The sequence below is a fragment of the Muntiacus reevesi genome, chromosome X (genome assembly GCF_963930625.1).
Source record: "Muntiacus reevesi chromosome X, mMunRee1.1, whole genome shotgun sequence".
Classification (NCBI taxonomy): Eukaryota; Metazoa; Chordata; class Mammalia; order Artiodactyla; family Cervidae; genus Muntiacus; species Muntiacus reevesi.
The window spans coordinates 36052910-36068028 of NC_089271.1; the positions used below are offsets into that span (position 1 = coordinate 36052910).

At 40.7% G+C, this 15119-nt stretch overlaps 1 protein-coding gene and 1 pseudogene across 1 annotated transcript in view; both read right to left on the reverse strand.

Annotated features, from left to right (window-relative positions):
- LOC136153742 (transcription factor E2F6 pseudogene) overlaps nt 1-14252 on the reverse strand; it is a 71096-nt pseudogene extending 56844 nt beyond the window's left edge.
- PRRG1 (proline rich and Gla domain 1) overlaps nt 1-14283 on the reverse strand; it is a 144925-nt gene extending 130642 nt beyond the window's left edge. Inside the window, exon 1 of the mRNA XM_065915830.1 lies at nt 14175-14283. The gene's annotated coding sequence lies outside the window, so the exon portion shown is untranslated. The remainder of the gene's footprint in view (nt 1-14174) is intronic.
- Between the last annotated feature and the right edge of the window lie 836 nt (nt 14284-15119).

Consider the following 15119-nt stretch of genomic DNA (forward strand, 5'->3'; position numbering starts at 1 on the left):
CTCAGTGGTGAAGAACCTGTCTGCAATGCAGGAGACGTGGGTTCGATCCCTGGATCAGGAAGATCCCCTGGAGAAGGAAATGGCAACCCACTCCAGGATTCTTGCCTGGGAAATCCCAGGGACAGAGGAGCCTGGCGGGCTACAGTCCACGGAGTCGCAAAGAGTTGGACATGACTGAGCACAACACGGCACATAAAAGCACCAGAAGACAAAACTTGTTTGGCAGAGGTGATGCAGACCACAGCCCCTGAAGTTAGGGGCCTTAACTCGAGGTCAAGACTGCTATTTCTCCACAGCAGTGGCTAAGGGAACCCCATGTGGTCACATTCGTAATTATACTCAGGCCACTTCTTACCAAGAGGTCTCTGTCCTGAATACAGAATCTCCTCCTCTTTAACAATATGAGCCACAAAGGAGAAGCAGAGATACATACACGGGGCAGTGGGCAGGGGGAAAAGTTCTAAGACATTTTAGTTTAAGGTAAAAAAAAAAAAAAAGACATTTTAGTTTAAGGTCAAAAGTTTAAGGTCAAAAGTATGACCCTGGGTTGTTGAGGAAAAATTTTGGCTAAAAAATTCTGATCTATTTGTGGGAATTGTCAGTGTGCAGAATGTAGCAGGTTATGAGAATTAATGGCATTATCTAGGGAAAGGGCAGAAGTCAAGGAAGGAGTTTTAGCAGTGAATGAATGAGAGACTGAGTAAGATGAAGTAGGTAAATGAAGCCTTTACCACAAGTGGAGTTCAGCATAGGATATCAATTACTCTTTGAGAGAATCAAAGGCCAAAACATCCATTAAAATCTGTGTTTGGGACTTCTCTGGTGGTCCAGTGGTTAAGATTCTGTGCTTCCAACGCAGGGGGCATGGGTTCGATCTCTGGTCAGGGAACCAAAGTCCATATGCTGTGTAGAGGTCAAAATTAAAAAAAAAAAAAGTTCATCTTTTCTTCACCAGAATACTGTATCTATCACTCAAACACTTACATTCATCATCATGTTCTAATAGAAGGGTACACTGGATAATCTAACTCAACAATATTTGAATGAACAGTGTCATCAGTTCAACAAATATTTTCTGAGAACCTACCCCATGCCTGCTGCTGTGTTAAGCACAAAGAGATTAACCTTTCTGACAAATTTACACAGTATCCTCTCATTCATTCATTCAACAATGATTAAGCACTTAACACCTGCAAGATCATGTCTGATGCTCGAAATGCATGCATGGTAAGTGTTCAATATACATTTTCTCTTCCTGAACACCCCAAAGTGACCTCGAGCTCTTAAGTTTGCTGAACTGCAGTGTCCCTGGTATAAAAGTGGGTGTAAATATCATATCCCTTATAAGGTAATAACAATAATAAAAGTAAAATGCCTGGTACAACATGGAGGGGTTGTCACTGTTGCTATTATCATTATTAAGGAAGATAATCCGTGTCGCTTGAGAGGTGAGAAGAAAAAAATAATGTGGGCAACCTTCTGAATAATGAACTCAACTATATTCCTGTGAAGGACAGGGTTTCTAAGACTGTGCTTGGGTCCCAGAGGAAAAAACCAAATCCCATTCCAAACAGGATTTACCCCAGTGCCTTTCCTGGTTTTCTGAAGGCCCTGATATATTCTGCCTCTTGTCAGCCCTGATGAAGTACACTGGAGGCCACCCACTCCAGTGGTGAGGAGTCACTGGATTTCTGATTTCTGATTCCCAACCCTCACCAGGCAAAGACCAAAGTAGACAAAGACAACAGAGACGCTCTGACCCCTAGCTAATGAGGCCGAGATTCTGGCAGAGAACTAGCACCAGTTCAAAACAGTTAAGAGCTGAAATGCAAATAAGGAACTCAGGCAGAAAAGCAGAATCCAACTCAGAAAGGTTAGGGGTACACAACCTTTAAAGATAGTAAAAAGGTCAGTCTTTAGGGGTGGGTGGGGCTTTATGGGGGCTTCCCTAGTGGCTCAGACAGTAAAGAATCTACCTGGAACAGGAGACCTGGGTTCAATCCCTAGGTCAGAAAGTTCCCCTGGAGAAGGGACTGGCGAAGCACCATGAAGTGGTACCCGCAGGCTAGAAGCTTCCAGTATTTGTGGATAGTTCATATTAATGCAACAAAAACGTGTATTTTCAGACTAACTGCTTATGAGCCTAAAGAAAGAATTTTTATTTTTACTCCTCTATATAATAATATTTTCTTGATAAATCCTAGGGAAAAAATGAGTGAGAAATTGAAGTATGATAAAATTACACAGGAAAGTAAATATATTCTTGCCAAAAATCATTATTCTGCTCCCATGAGTAATACTAACATAGAGGAAAAGACTAGGAATATATTCCATTAATGTTTTTCTGCAGTGACAGCAAATTTTCAACTAGGCATGTGTTTCTAACTTTGCCAGCTTTCTCTCTGAAGCAAACATGTCAGACAGGATTACTGTGGCAAGTTAGTCATATGGATTTTTTTTTCAAAATGGTAATGCATAACATTAGAAACCAAACCACAAAGAACAGGCTCTCTAGAGCCAGACTAGAGCCCTTACACAGAACATACAGTGCTTTGAATAGGTTTTGTCGGTCAAAAAGGAGGAGTTTGGTTACCTAGGATTCCAGGAAATAACATGTATCTTCTAGGACACAAAGAAGGGAAAAAATAGAATGCAGGGAACTTATTCCAAGTCAGGAATATAAAATAGCATACCCTCTCCTAAAGAAATCCTAGGTTCTAAATTATGAGGCACTGAAAAATATACTTAAGAAGCTCAAATTGTTATTTCAATTCTGGCCCATTTAACCGCCAAGCCTTTCCAGAAGATAATGAATACTATCACAAATTCATATACGTAAGTATGTGAATGAGCTGAAAAGAAGCATACCAGCTATTACCACACAATAATAGAGAAAGAAAAGCAACCATTGAGCATTTTTCACAGCTCTGATTATCCCTGCCTTGTGGAACTTTATTCAACTCTCACTTCATTATGCTCAATAATATTCTTGAGAAATATTTATGTTTCTACTCTACAAAGGGTAAAGCACACCCTTTCACAGCAAAAGTGCTCAATAAATGTCGAATAAAAGTCTCACATATATTGTATAAAGCCACTTCTTTAGGAGACGCTAAAAGTCAACTTCCACTGACAATATGATTTCTATGGTCCCCAACGTTTGGTATGGTCCCCAATCACTGCTGTTGTTGGAAAGATGTTGTGACACCAAGAGATTGTCTTCTAAACCCTAAGAGGGAGAAAAATCAAAACAAAATCAGAGTCTGATGTGGCAGGAATGTTAGAATTATCAGACCAGGAATTTTAAAATACTAGGAATAACATGCTATGGACTTTGGACTTCTCTGGTGGCGCAGTGGATAAGAATCTGCCTGCCAAGGCAGGGGACAGAGGTTCGACCCCTGGTCTGAGAAGATTCCACATGTCGTGGAGCAATTAAGCCCATGTGCCACAACTACTGGGCCCACACGCCCTAGAGACCAGAAGCTGCAACTATTGAGCCCATGTGCTGCAACTACTGAAGCCTGTGCATCTATAGCCTGTGCTCTGCAAAAAGAGAGGCCACCCAATGAGAAGCCCATGCAAAGCAACAGAGATCTAGCAGCAGTTAAAAGCAATTATGATATGGGCCTTAATGTAAAAAGTAAACAACATGCAAGAAAAGATGGGTAATGTAAGTGGAGAGATGGACATTCCAAGAAAGTATCAAAAAGAAATGCTACCAATCAAAAACGCTGTAACTGAAATAAAGAATGCTTTTGATAGGCTTATTAGGAGAATGGATACAGCTAAGTAAAGGCTTTCTAAGTTTGAAAATATGAAAATAGAAACAGCAAAACTGAAAAGAAAGGAATATCCAAGATCTCTGAGACAATTACAAAAGATGTAACATATGTGTAATGAGAATACCAGAAAGAGGAAATAGAAGAACAGCAGCAGTATTTGAAGCAATAATGAGTGAGAATTTCCCCAATAAATGTCAGATACCAAACCATAGATCCAGGAAGCTCAGAGAACACAAAGCAGGATAAATGCTAAACAGGATAAAAGCAAAACAAAGAAACAAACTAAAAGCTATGTCTAGGAATGTTATAGTCAAACTGCAGAAAATCAAAGACAAAAAATCTGGAAAACAACCCAACGGAGGAGAAAAAAAAAAGTACCACTAGAGGAACGAAGGTAAGTTGACCCTTGAACAACCTGGATTTAAACTGCCCAGGCTCACTTATATGCAGATATTTTTCAATAGTAAATACTGAAGTACTACATGGTCCGTGGTTGGTTGATTTTGTGGATGCAGAGGAACTGGAGATATGGAGGTATAGCTGTAAGTTATACTCACTTGGATTAATCCCCACATTGTTCAAGAGCTAACTGTATATCTGACATTTCCTCAGAAACCAAGCAAATGAGAAGGGAATGAATACTTAAGAGTGTTGAGAGAAAAAAATTCACCCACTCAGAATTTTGTACCCTAAGAAATTATCTGTCAGAAGGAGAAATAAAGACTTGCTCAGACAGGCAAAAACTGAGGCAACTTTTTGCTAGTAGATCTGCCTGACAAGATTTGTTAAAAGTTCTTCAGAGAGAAGGAAAATAATATAGGTCAGAAATAAGGGCTACATAAAGAAACAAAGAGCATCAAAAAATGAATAACTAGAGGTAATATAAAAACTTTTATCTCATTCTTAAATGATCTAAAAGATTACAATTTGTTCAAACTACTAGCAATAATACTTTCAGTTATAAATACTGACATATATGCTTATGTATAAGTGAAATGAATAACAATAACACAAGGAATAGGAGGGAGGAATTTGGAATATTTTGTTATTATACAGTACTTCTATTACCTATGAAGTGATACAGTATTATTTGAAAGTGGAATTGGATTAGTTGGAAATGTGTATTTAGCAAATGCTATGGCAACCATTAAAAATGGTTTTTTTTTAAAGTTTAACTGATGCACTAACAAATAAGAGAAAATGGAACCATATAAAGTGTCAGTTAAAACACAGGAAAAGTATGAAAGACAAAAACAGGAACAAAGAACAAGAACAACAAATAGAAAGCAGTAACAAATATGGTAGTTATTAATCCAACTATATCAATAATCTTTTTAAAACATCAATGATCTAAATATACCAATGAAAAGACAGATTGTCAGAGTGGATGAAAGAATAAAACCCAAATATATATCGTCTACAAGAAGCATATTTTACATAGAAAGACACACATAGATGAAAGATAAAGGAATGGAAAAATATGCCATGCTGGTAATTAATCAAAGAAAGTAGAAGCAGCTATATTAATTTCTGACAGAGCTACTTCAGGGCAAGGAAAGTTGTCAGAGATAAGAGGGTAATATCATAACACAATGACAAAGAGGGTCAATTCTTCAGGAAGACATAACAATCCTTAATGTATGCACATAACAACAAAGTGTTAAAATACATGAGGCAAAACCTGTCAGAACTGCAAGGAAAAACAGATGACTCTCCTATTATTACAGACTTCAACACTCCTCTAACTGAACTGGACAGATTCAGCAGGCAGAAATTCAGTAACTCTATAGCACCACCAATCAATTGGATATAACTGATATCTAAAGACGACTTCATCCAACAACAGAATTCCCATTTTTCTCTAGCTTGATGGAATATGCACCAAAATAAACCACGTTCTAGGACATAAAATGCAACCTTAACAAATTTAAAAGAATAGAAATCATACACTGTCTGCTCTCAGACCACAATGGAATTACACCAGAAATCAGTAAGATAACTGCAAAATCCCCAAACACACGACGATTAAACAACTCACTTCTAAACAACATATGAGTTAAGCAAGAACTCTCAAATTTTAAAATATTTTGAACTATATGAAAATAAAACTTACCGAATACTATGGAAGGCAGTGAAAGCAGTGCTTAGAGGAAAATCTATAGCACTGAATGCATACATTTAAGGTTCTTCACTGCCAGCGCCACCTGGGAAGCCCATTTAAAGAAAAAAAGCTCTAAAAATCAACAATCTAAGCTTCTGCTATAGAAAGTCAGAAAGTGCAAATTAAATTCAAAGAAGCAAAAGAAGAGAAATAAAAATTAGAGCAGATATCACAATGAAACTGAAAACAAGGAATGAACAGAGAAAATAAAACCAAAACCTGACTCTTTGAAAAGATTTTTTTTTAATTAACAATCTTCTAGACAAGCTAAGAAAAAAAAAAAGAGACAAATTACTATACTTGAAATAACAAATTGCATGGAGATTCCACTACAGATTGCATGGAGACATTAAAAGGTTAATAAAAGATTATTATGAACAAATCCATCAAACCAATTCCTTGAAAGAGTCAACCTGCCAAAACTCATACAAGAAGAAATAGACAATATGAATATATATTATATATTAAAGAAATAAAATCAATAATTAATAACCTTTCAAAAAGGAAAGCAACAGGCTCAGATGGGCTCACCTGTGAATTCTATCAAACCCTTAAGGAGAAACTGTAACAATTTTCTATAGTCTCTTCCAGAAGATAGAAACCAAACCAAGGGAATACTTCCTAACTTATGAAGCCAGAATTACCCTAATACCAAAACCAGACAAAGACATTATAGGAAAAGAAAACTACTGACTAATATCTCTCATGAACATACCTGCAAAAACCCTCAACAAAATATTAGCAAATCAAATGCAACTATGTATAAAAAGAATTATAAACCATAACCAAGTGAGATTTATTCCAGTTATGCAATGCTAATTCAACATTTGAAGATCAATTAATGTAATCCATCACATCAATAGGCAAAAGAAGAAAAAGAACATGAACATATCAGCAGATGCAGAGAAAGGACTTTACAAAATCCAACACCCATACATGATTAAGAACTCTCAGAAAATTAGGAGTAGAGGTGAACTTCCTCAATTTGTTAAGAATATCTACAAAAACCTACAGCTTAACACCATACTTAATAGGGAGAATCACAAAGCTTTCCAGCTAAAATAAGGAACAAGGCAATAATGTCTCCTCTTACCACTCTTTTCCAAGTTATGTGTGTGTGCTCCGTCGTGTCCAATTCGTTTGTGACCCCATGGACTGCCGCCCACCAGGTTCCTCTTGTCCATGGGATTGGACAATACTATCCAACAATAACTGGGTAGCCACTCCCTTCTCCAGGGGATCTTCCTGACCCAGAGATTGAACTTAGATCTTCTGCATTGGCAGGTGGCTTCTTTACCACTAGCGCCACCTGGGAATTCCTTCCTAAGTTACACAGATTGGTAAGTAAGAAATCAAACTTTTTTCACAGATGGCATTATCAACAATGTAGAAAACCCCAAAGAATCAACAACAAAGACTCCTGGAGCTAATAAGCAATGATAGCAAAGTTGCAAGATATAAGATTAATATGCAAAAGTTACCCAGTTCTCTAAACACCAGTAATAAATAAGTGGAAGTGGAAATTAAAAATATATTACCATTTATATTAGCACTCGCCACAAAATGAATTACTTATATATAAATCTAAAAAATTTTGTTCAAAATTCATCATGAGGAAAATTCCTCATATTTGTGATCAGAGACATCAAAGGAGAACTAAATAAAAGGAGAATTATTCTACATTCATGGAAATACAGACTCAATAGTGCCCAAGATGTCAGTTCTTCCCAAGATGATCAATAGGTTCAACACAATCTCAATCAAAATCTAGCAAGGTATTTTGTGAACATCAACAAACTTACTCCAAAATTTACATGGAGAGCCAAGAGATCTAAAAGAGTCAACTTAATACTGAAGAACAAAGCTGGAGGACTATTTTCTATTCAATATTGCTGTGAACCTAAAATGCTCTAAAAAACAGTTCATTAAATTTTTTTTTTAAGGAGTGAGCCCTTCTCTTTCCTTGTAATGATTTGATCTATTCCCAGAGCTTCCTCTCCACCCATGCCACTCTCCTGAATTCCACCTGGATAGTAGAAAGTCTTCTCAGACTCAGCATGCCTAGTCCTGAATGCTTGGTCTTCCTTCTCTCAAATTTTCTTCTCCAGCAATCTTCCATATCTCACTAAGTGGCTACTCCATCGTTCTAGTTGCTCCAACCAAAATCCTTGGCATCATCCTTGACTCTCATCCTTTGTCATATTCCCCTTCCAATTCCACTTTCAATAAGTGAGCAGAAAATCTGGTCACTTATCACCTCTAGCATTATATTACCTTGGTTCAAGTCACCTCAACCTCTCCTCAGAGTGGTCTATACAGTTCTTGCTCCCCTTGCAACTCTATATTCCACAAAGCACTCAGATTGATCCTTATGAAACAGAAATCAGATCACATCATTTCACTCTTCAAACCTTCCATGGCTTTTCCTCTCATTCAATAGCCTTACAATATCCTCTCAAAATGAGCGGAATAGCCCTACGCTCCTACCCTCCAACATACCTTCTTACTTATGTGACCCTGTTTCTTGTTATTCACTCCCACTCATTCATGCTATTCTCGTCACAAGGACTGTTCTGTGATTCCTAGCAAAAATGTCTCAAAAAGGTACCACCTCAGGACCTCTATACTTCCTGTTCTCTATTCCCAGAAAGCTCTTCCTCCAAATAAATAGTTTTCTCATCTCTTAAAACTCTTTGCTGACACTGTCTTCCCTGATCACTGCCCTCCAAAAGACTCTATTCACCTACTGATGAATATCTATAGATGCTCCACTATTCACTTTCCCTACTTTGTATTTCTCTAAAGAATGCAACACTGTAATTCTACTCACATACACATATACACTCTATATACACACACACAGAGTGCATATACACCCATATTTTACTTATTAATGTTGTTTATTTTCTTCCTCCCTCAAATGGGATGTTAGCTCCTTGAGGACAAAAATGTCCAGTAAAATACAAATATTTTATTCAATGCTATATCCTGAGTGCTTAGAATAATACCTGGCAATTGAGAGGCACACAAATATTTGAAGAATAATAATCATATACTTATGTCAGTTTTAGGGCAAGGGCTGGGGCCATGGGGTTATGACAGAGCATGCCTGAACTTAACTTCAAAAAATTCTTCTAAATGAAAAAAGGTGGAAAAAAACACAATTGTGCAACCATAAGAGGTAGCTGAAGTCCTGAACTTTAGTAACCAGCATTACTAAACTTGAAAAATCCATCGAGTTCATGGCCTATTTAAGTTCCACTGAAAAGTAGTGTGCAAACAAACCTCCCTTACAGAGTGTTCCTTCAACTTCTCCCCTCTCTACATTTAGATTTACTTTTCTTAACTCATTCTTTCCCCCTCTATTCTCTTGGTGCCTGATTCTAGTCCCTCCTGCCCTCTGAATCCAGTTCTCTATGTTATCAATTATATCCACTTAGCATTACACCTTCAAACATTCCAGTAGGCTTTTCAGCCCTTCTCACAATACTGCTTTCTTGATCTCTTAAAAATCTCAAACTCCAGTTTTTTTTCTTCTCTTCTTCCTTCATCAACAATTTAGAAAAAAAAATATTTTTCACTGCCTCTACTTCCTGACCAACATTATTCAAAGAAGTGGTTCTTAACTAGAGTGTACATGAAAACCTCCTGGAATTTTTTCATGACCAGGTTCCACACTCTGAAATTCTGACTTGATCAGTTTGCACGGGGAAGGCACTTTAGCAAACACACTAAACCTAAGTGTGTTGGTGAAAACAGCTCCCCAACAGAGTCTAATGCACACCCCCATATTAAGAACCATTACCTCAAAGACCTGCCATATGTTGTTTTCTTTTTTTTCTGGTCATAATAATGTTAATATTCTACCAACTGAGGAGTATAATTAAATCAACTTTGCACCTGATACACATGAAAAACAAATAAAAAGGCTCCAATCAGAACACAAATCCAACTGTGTTCTCTCAGTTGTATCCTTTCTGAACTTTCCAAGGCATCCGATACCACCAATTTTAAGCATGTTCCTCTCTTCAATAACATCTTGGTCTTTTTGTTTTGGTTTCCCCTCCTCCCTGCCAATCTGTCTTGATGCCATCTAAATCAGTGCCACTCAGTGTGGATCCGAGGGTGGGCAGCAACACCATCAACTGGAAACTTACAAGACATGAATATTCCTCAGGCCCCATTCCAGACATCAGAAACTCGAGGGATGGGGTCCAGAAATCAATGCAATCTTGTGATGATTAGGCATGCTGATGTCTGCAAAGCAGTGTGCTAAGCCACCTGATTTTAGAAATATGGGAGGAATCTATTCACAGGACTGAAGCGTGAATGAAGCGAGATGTCAACACATTCGTATTTTGAAGTTAACTGCTACTGAAATTATAGTAGTTGTCATGAGTGTTTGTTCAGTCGCTCAGTCATGTCAGACTCTGTGACCCCATGGACTGTAGCCCACAAGACTCCTCTGTCCATGGGGATTCTCCAGGCAAGAATATTGGAGTGGGTGGTCATGCCCTCCTCCAGGGGATCTTCCCAATGCAGGGATTGAACCCAGATCTCCCGCACTGCAGGCAGATTCTTCATCGTCTAAGCCACCAGGGAAGCCCATGGTGTGCTTAAGTAGGTGTCCTAAGAAATGACAATTACAAATAATTGTAGCTACCATTTTCAGGGCAATTAGTATGTGCTAGATACTTTGATAAACTGTTAACACATCTGATCTCACTTATCAGGTGTCGTAATCATCATTTTTACAGGTAAGGACACTGACACTTTGAGAAAGATGTTTAAACTCTTGCCTCCAAATTTGACACCACTGATCACCATATCACTGTCTCCTGCAAAGAGTGGGAAAGAAAGTCTTGAACAGAACCCTAAGAAGAAGACTCAGTGGAAGTGACTGAGGTTGACTGGTCAAAGAATCAGAGGAGAAACCAGAAATAGGGAAGGAAGTCTAGGTGAGGAAAGTTTTAAGCAGAAAGCCTTAATCACAGTGGTTGGGAAATTTTTTTCAGTAGTCTACAGACCACAAAGGATGTAGAACTTTTTTTTTTTTTAGTTTCATGGAGGCTATTCATTCTGATTCCCAAGTTTTACTGACAAAACCAGATACTAACTTGGAGTGTTTTGGGGGGAATAATGGTTAATATTACATATATATATATTTAAAATGACATAAAGAAAAAAGTTTTTACATTTAGGTGGAGATAGGATAAATTAAGTGAGGGGAGAAAATTTAGAAATGTACTAAGAGCCAGAACAGGTTTTCTGCCTTTTCTTTAACAAAACTTTTTATTAAGCTTTATCTTATTTAAAAAAAGAAAAAAATTATATATATTGGAGTGCAGCTGATGAACAATGTTGTGATGGTTTCAGGTGGACAGCAAACATATACAGGCATACATATACATCTATCTGTTCTCCCCGGAACTCTCCCATCCAGGCTGCCAACTAAGGGAAGATTCTGACTAATTTTTAAAACTAAAGTATCAATTCTATTCACTTATAAACTGAGTAACCATTTGCTCATGATGTTCTCTCCAGTGGGTAAATCCATTTAGCAGAGGAAAGCCAGCTGCTAGGGTGAGGAGCTTGAATAGTAATGAGCAAAAGGAAGATAATTTCTGTTATGAGCTGGAGGTGACTGGAAGGCCAGGGATGCTGGTAGAGTTAAGAGAACTTGCTGGCAGAAAAGTCAGGCCAAGCCTACTGAGGACACTGTGCGTGAAGAGACTCCCCAGCCAAATGTTCAAGTCACCTTATGATTTAGGAGGAGTATAATACAACTGATAAGTGTAACTGGTCTAATCGGTTATAGCTTCTTTAGTTACATTACCCTCCGGAAGCTGGCATTGGGTCAGCCTGATCTGCTTACAAATTTTCTAAATTCCAGTAGCATTCTATTTGTGTCTTTCTACAAATGATTAATCATTTTGCCTTGGCTTTTCGCTTGTTTTGGTGTCAGACTACTGCTACTGCTAAGTCACTTCAGTCATGTCCGACTCTGTGCGACCCCATCCCTGGGATTCTCGAGGCAAGAACACTGGAGTGGGTTGCCATTTCCTTCTCCAGGGCATCTTGCCAACCCAGGGATCTCCACAGACTAATACATGGGAACATATTTCCGAGCTTATTTCTCATCCATATTCTAAATAATGGTGTTCAAACACTATAATTTCAGCATTCTGAATTTCTTCTATTATCCCATGAGCCTTATGTGATGTGAATTACTATCTTTTTAATAGCACTTATTAACATCTAACTGTAAGTGCATTTATTAGGCATAGAGTACATACCCATTAGTCCCAGGTACTGGGATAATACAGAAGACTGAGGCTCCAGTAACAAGCGAAAAAAGGCCAGTAGTGTTAGCTTGACAGAAAAAGAGGTGATTAATACATTCTGAGTGCATACGTGTTCAGTCATGTCCGACACTATGAGACCCCCATGGACTGTAGCCCACCAGGCTCCTCTGTCCATGGGACTTTCCAGGCAAGAATACCAGAGTGGATTGCCATTTCCTCCTCCAGGGGATCTTCTCCACCCAGGGATCAAATCCAAGTCCCCTGCATGGCAGGTGGATCTTTTTTTGTTTTTTAACCACTGAGCCACGTGGGAAGCCCAATACATTCTGGAAGATTTGGCCAATTTTTTCCAAGTAGTGAACTGGGCTGAGTCTGAAATGATAAACAGGAGTTCATCAGGCACTGGAAAAGGGATGTATCCCTAATACTTCTCTCCCCAAATTTGGTAATGTTAGTGGCATTTAACTTAGAATAACAGGAAAAGAAAGAGTAAAATGACAATAGTGCAAGAAGAAATCCTCCACTTTATGATCTGGGGGTTCGGACTGTGCCTTTAAACACATTTCAGATCGGAAAGTAAATGTTTATAAAACAGTATTCACAAGCAGGGGAAAGGGGTGGAGGAGGAAGAAGCTCAGTTTGTTTTATTGTATTAAGTTAAACAAATGAGTAAAAATATCAACATCTATGCTTGGGAACACATATAACTACTTTCCATAAAAACCCTATGCTTGGAAATGAAAGCCTCAGAACCTTATCCTAAATTACAAGACTTGCCCTGGTGTTTTATATCCCCCAATGTAATCTTGCGTGCACACACACACACACAAATCCATTCTTAATTGAAAAAATCAACCACGCCCTAACCAGCTTCCACTTACCCTGACTTTCACACCTCCACATCCTTCAAAGTTTGGCTGAATTTATACTAGGACTATCTCAAGGCATTAATTTAGCTCTAAGTTTTGACACACCACCTCTTCATCCTTCCTTTCAATTATTTCCTCTTAAATTCCATTAGTTTCCCATTTCTCCTTAAGGGACACTTAGAAATACATCAACAGCACAATTACAAAACCAATGGCTGCAGCCAGTCTGAACACACACACTAATTTCCACTCACATCCCTCTCGAGGCTGTTTCTACCAATGATCAAAATCAGCGGACCAGAAAGGAGGAAGAAGCTGAGGCAGGAGGGTTGTTGCCTTCCACTCCCCCCATGTCTGCCCCCCTACTTTCGCTACCCCGTCCCCTAAGGCCGCACCGCGACCTTGGGCTCTCCCCCCTCCACCGACTCGCCCCCGCTGTCACCCGCCACTGCCTAGAAAACAGTCCTAGCCTTTGTTGCAATGTCCATGAGCACAATGTACCAGAAGACGGACACATTCCCGGGGGCGGGGTGAAGAAAGTCACACGAGTGCCACGCCCTCCTTGGCACAAACCTGGGGCGACAGCCCACCTCCTCCAAATCCTCTCCCCCCGCGATGAGGAATGCTCCTGGCAACTCTGCACACTCCGGGACGGCAGCGCGGGGGAAGGGATGGGCCCGGGACGCCCGCCGCTCAGGGGCACCAAGCGGGGGCTACTAAACTTGAAGCTGGGACACCCTCCAGAGCCCTTGGCGAGCCTCCCGGTCCTGCCAAGCCTGAGTCCAGACTTTCAGCCTCCGGAGCCCTTTCCTTCCATTTCTCCCCTTCCACGTATCCTCGCCCGCTCCTGCCATCACGCACTCTGCTCCCCACGCAGCCGAGCCGGACACCCTCCGGCAGCGCGGCCAATCCCGCTGCCGCACGTCTGGCAGCTTTCTCCTTACGGGACCGACGGCTGTCCCAGCCGTCACCCGCACACACTCCAATCCCTCTCAGGACGCCTGGCCCGAGCCACGATCTGCGGCTGCGAGCCCCGCGTGCCCACCACACTCACCGCGCGCCACGCGCCGCTACTCCGCACTCCGCCTGCCGCCAACGGCGCCTGCGCGCTTCCACCTCCGCCGAGCCCGGTGGGAGCCTGGAGCCAGCAGCCGACGGGAAGGGCTGTGGGAAGCGGCGGAGGCGGGGCCCGGGAGGAGTTAGGAGAGGCAGGGCGGGGCCGGGCAGGTTGGGAAACCGAGGGGCGGGGCCCGCCGCCTGGGCACGGAAGACCTAAGGCTCCGGGCACTGGGTTAGAGCTTTCCAGTCTGGAGATCTGTTTATAAATAACACTGGCACGAGAAGTCATCGAGGCCCCTGGGTGCACCCCATGCACATTCACACTCCAGAGAGCCCAGCTCGGCGTGGGGCCAAGCTAGCCACCCCAGGCGTCAGCACGCCTCTCCCAGGAACCACTCTGGGTCCTGCATTACCCTTTCACCTTTTCACATGCCCGTCTCCCCACATGTTATTCCACCCACTGGCCTCTCGCCTCGTCCTGCATGGCCCTTGGCGCTCCAGAGGCGAGCCGCATGGAAATTTCTCACCCACAGACCGTCTGTGCAGGGCACCCTAGTTAACACGTCTATGCTGTGTGAGGCCAGAACTCGGTTGGTGACTTTCCAAGCGTTGCCCACTGTTACAGCGCAGCCCTTTCCCAGAGAACAAACTCTTTTGCTGTTCTGGCCTTTTGTTGACAACATCTGCTTTTTCTTTAAAAAAAAAAAAAGAAAGAAAGAAAGAAAGAAAGTAAAGAGAAGAAAGAACGAAAAGTCTTAAACAAACCTACCCAAATATCTTGGGAAGAAGAACACATGTCAAATAAGACCCATCTCTGACCCTGCTTCTTTAGGGAGCCACTTCAGAATTTGAACCTTCTTAAAAGCCCCTCTGAGAAACAGGAATATTCAGCGTGTGTAGCCCTGCGAATTTTGCTCTCCTGGTTTCAGGTATTTCTGGC